Raw genomic sequence first — 5,000 nt, forward strand, 5'->3', positions numbered from 1 at the left:
CTTGTCAATGGCTTGGATAGACTACAAGAAGGCATATGATATGGTGCCGCATTCATGGATCCTGAAATGCCTGGAGATTGTTGGGGCTGCCAAGAATATGACCTCTATAATCAGCAACAGCATGGTGAACTGGAAGACTGTATTGACATCAGGAGGAATGCCTCTCGAGCAGGTGGACATTCGGAGAGGGATTTTTCAAGGTGACCTGAATTTTTCAATACCTGGGCTGTAGGTGTAGTACGCTATAGTGCGGGGATTGTGGACTGTATAAGAGGAGGTAGCCAGCATGGATAGAAGAACCAGGAAGATCTTGGCAATGAATAGCGGTCCGCACCAAAGGAGTAATGTTGCGAGGCTATACCTGTCGAGAAAGGAAGGGGGAAGAGGACTTATCGGCATCGAGGAGTTTGTAAAAAAGGGAGAGCAAATCCCTTCATGGCTACCTAAGAGAGAGCACAGAGTGGATGCTTCAAGCTGCGTTGAAGGAGAAAGTGATTGTTGAAGAAGAGAGTCTGCAGAGCTCCAAACTAACATGAATCAGTGACTACAACTAACATGAATCAGCGACTACTTTCTTGTGGAGTATTTATATACCTTAAAAAGCCTTTGACACAGTTGATCACAAAATTTTACTTAATAAGCTCAACCACTATGGCTTCCGTGGGATCATTAATGATTGGTTCTCATCATACTTAAACAATCGCACGCAAACAACTCAAGTAGGACAACATATCTCAGATAAAGCCATCATCACCTGTGGTGTTTCCCAAGGGTCCGTTCTTGGTCCATTGCTTTTCTTGTTATATGTCAACGATATTCACAAATGTTCAAATAAACTTCGGTTTTACCTTTTTGCCGATGACACTAATATTCTCTACGCTGATAAAAATGTGAAGGCTCTTGAAGCAACAATTAATATTGAGTTACAAAAGCTGTATGTCTGGTTAACAGCCAACAAATTAACGCTTAATACTAAAAAGTCAAATTTCATAGTTTTTCATCCTTATCAAAAACAGCTTGCTTACCAGCCAAAAATTTGCATGTTTGATAATGAGCAAAATAAATACGTTGATCTCGAGTCTAAAGTTTACATTAAGTACCTTGGTGTACTACTTGATAAAAATCTCTCCTGGAAGTACCATATTGATGCTATTGCTACAAAGATTAGTAAAAATGTTGGGCTTATTGCAAAACTACGTCATTATGTACCTCGGAAAATACTATTGAATTTTTGCAAATCATTAATCCATCCCTATTTAACATATGGCCTTCCAGCCTGGGGTCAGGCAGGCAAGACGTATCTCAATAAAATTCTAATTCTCCAGAAAGGGGCACTTCGTTTGTTGTTTTTCGCAGATGTTCGTGATCATGCAATTCCTTTATTTCTTGAAGCTAACGTTCTTCCCATAACGTTTCTATATCATGAGTGTGTATCCAGTTTAATGTACGATATTAATAGTAACAATGCACCAATTAACATTTATATTTATTTAAGAAAACATCCAGCATTCACTCGTATAATACACGACCATCCACTTCTGGGAACCTTTATGTCCAAAATTCAGGACTGGAGATGCAAAAGTGTTCTTTCTCTCGACTTGGGGTAAGGCTGTGGAATGAGATACCATGTCATATGAGGGATTTGCAAAAAAAGACAAAGTTAAAAACTGGATGGAGAAAGCTCTACATGGTGCGTTTGTCCAACAAATATCAGATGAGGCTGGAGAGGAGTCTTTTAGATGGCTCAGGAATGGATTCTTAAAAAAGGAGACAGAAGGTTTGATTCTTGCTGCTCAGGAACAAGCTTTAAGAACAAACTCGATCAAGTACAGCATAGATAAGACCTCAGAGACACCACTTTGTAGATTGTGTGGAGATGCCACTGAAACAGTACGGCACATTGTCAGTGGATGCAAGAAGCTTGCCCAGAGAGAGTATAGGAAGCGCCACGACAAGGTGGCCCTGCAGGTACACTGGGAGATGTGCAGGAAGTATGTGATAGAGTGTAATGACAAGTGGTATGACCATCAACCCTTGCCAACCGCAGAAAATGGAGAAGTAAGGATTACCTGGGACATGACTATCTACACAGACAAAGTGCAGAAACATAATCGGCCAGATATTACTCTAGTACATAAAGACACACAGAAATGGACACTTATTGACATAGCTGTGCCAGCGGACCAGAACATCACCAGAACTGAAGAGGAGGTTGAAAAGTACCAGGAACTAGCATTTGAAATCAGGCATTCATTAACAAAGCACTTCTTAAACCTCTACGTTTTGACACTTGGGATGTGGTAAGGATGGGATCTACTGCGTAAGAGAAAGCTCTGCTTTTATGTGGGAGGAGAAGATCCTGCCAGGGGTGGGAAGGATTATCTACAACACTACTCCATAGCCACAAATCCGTACCTTTTACAATCTGTTTGATAGATGTTACTTATTGAATGTACCCAAATCTCAATGCCCTTTTCTGTAGCCTATCAGTTTGACTCAAGCACTTACTATAAGCAGCCACACCCCAAACTCGGATGCAGTAAGTAAAGAGTGACATAATATAACCATTAATTGAGGTTGAAAAAACAAAATTATTCTTGCAAACTCTGAGGATATGCATACACTTAAGAGCTCTTCTCATCATTTCATCAAAATGCTTACCCCAGTTGGTAGGAGTCTCCTGAAGTCAGTCCAAGAAGCTTCAGATACGACACACATTGAATATCGAAAATTTCATCAGGATGGGACACGGTTGTTCTTCCTTTTATGACATATTCCTTGGTTTTACTCAAATTAAGTTTCATTAAACTCTTCAAAGCCCAGACTTCAATATTTTCTACCTCCCTAGAGTCATAGTCATTGACATTAGGCCCAATAGGTATGCACGTAATGTCACCTGCATATTTAGTCATCAAGATGTTTTGGGAAGTGGGACTTAATCATTAACCATGATAGTAACAAGTAAAAGCCCTAGACCAGAGCCATGGGGCACACCACGATTGACAGGCATGAATGGAGCTGTGATGTTATCAATGCATGGCATCTGGCAGGATGCGGCGATGCGGATCCGCATAATTCCCTAAAATTCTCATCCTCCGCATAATTGCAATATTTTCCGCATTAACAGAAGAAATGCCTGATATTAGTGATAAAGCAGCTGCATACCATCCTCACAAACGTAAAAGGCAAAGAGGTTGACTGTTTTGAAACACTTATTTTTCTGAACCCTGAAGATCGATTGAATTCGTTCGCAAGATGAAAGATCACAAGCAGTTTCGACACATTTTTCGGCAATGAGCCTGAACACTAGAACTTGTGTTATAAATTACAAATACCCTGGGGTCGAAATTTTAAAAAATATCCAGTCGCAATTTTGCGACAAGATATGTGAAAATTTAGGTGCAAGTTATTGTCGCAAATGAAATTGTATATTGTAATCGTAGGGAAAGTAGGAGCCCGCAATACATGTGTGTTAAAAAAACGCTGAAAACGGTCAATGATCAAGCGAAGGGTTTGTGGTTCAGCCATATTACAATTTTGCTCCATATCTCGAAATTGAAACAAAACAATTGTTTATCACTTTATTTATTTTAGCAAAAGTTGCGGCAAAATGCCAACTGCTAACCCTTTTATTTCAACGGTGAAAGCTGGTCGCAAATTGACAAAGGGAAAAAATTCAGTCACGAATGTGACTGTATAGACCCTATGCAAAAATGGCTGCCTTTAAATTATTCTTTTGTTCATATTCAAAATAGCCCAACTAACCTCGTTCGGGATAACAAATTCTGTAGAATTTTTGTTTCAAAAACGAGGTTAGTTGGGCTATTTTGAATATGAACAAAAGAATAATTTAAAGGCAGCCATTTGTGCATAGGGTCTGTTGGTTGCAATTTCAATTCCTGATTTACTATAAGCATGTAAATACATTGGACGTGCCTAATTATTAGTTTTATGAATTGTTTAAATTTCCAGATAATCCGGTGTGATTTCCGCGCAATCAACGAATGTTTACGCATAATATGGCCAAATATTTCCGCGTAATCTTTAATTTTTTTGCGCATCCTTTCAAAAGCCCAGTCAGTGCATATCCTTTCTTTCCTTATTTTGTTCAGTGAAGGCTGGATGGTCAAAACCTATATTAGCAAGGGTCACTTTTAAAGAGCAAACCGGAGGGAATGTCTCTAAATAAGCTGAAGAAGAATGTGTTTGTAGGTTATATCTGCAAAATATTTTTCTGGGTTTGTGGTTGTGTCTGCGAATTGAAATTCTTCAGAGCTCAAACATTTCACTAAAGCATTGTCTTAATTGGTCATGACCAATGCTTGATCACATCATGCCTTTTAAATTATCACTTAAGGGTATTTACGTTCTTAAAGTCCAACAATTTGCCTTACATCTAATAGTTATTAGTCAAGAACTACCCCATTAAACTAGGATTGGGTGACATGCGTCCTGCATACTGCTGAAAGTGAAAATTATGTCAAAACCAATCTTCTGTGAGGGAGAAAAAGAGGTGGCTTCTTGCAATATATTTTTTTCCTAGTATTCCCCAGTCACCGTTGACGCAAAAATTTAATACCTTACCTATTCATTTATGTGGTTCAAACTTGCAAATAATTGAGAAAATGAAGGAATTAATTTTTTTCAATATTGACTTGGGAAAAGTTGCGAGTTTTCAGACAGCAGTCAAACCTATGACCTTCTGTTTCCTAGTTTGGATTTCCTATCTCTGAGTTAACCCATTGACTCCTGAACTCCCCCCTCACGCCCTCATCCCCTCCCCCCTCCAGAGGTTGCTTATCCTCTCTCAGAACTCTGCACTGTTAAAAACATTTCTTTGACTATCACAGGTATTAAATAAATGTTGCTGACGGGGGGAGATCATTGCTCCTCTAGCAAATGAGCTACAAAGTCAGACACAGATTGTTTGAACTTGAAACTCAGTCGTTCGAGCAGTGGTGATGTAATCCGGAGTTTATGGGTTGAATTCCCACCTTGGT

At 39.3% G+C, this 5,000-nt stretch overlaps 1 protein-coding gene across 1 annotated transcript in view; it reads right to left on the minus strand.

The window, feature by feature from the left end:
- Window positions 1-5,000, minus strand: part of LOC138031147 (uncharacterized) — a 317,245-nt gene that overhangs the window by 150,339 nt on the left and 161,906 nt on the right. The window lies entirely within an intron of this gene.

Source organism: Montipora capricornis, chromosome 2, assembly GCF_036669925.1.
Source record: "Montipora capricornis isolate CH-2021 chromosome 2, ASM3666992v2, whole genome shotgun sequence".
NCBI lineage: Eukaryota > Metazoa > Cnidaria > Anthozoa > Scleractinia > Acroporidae > Montipora > Montipora capricornis.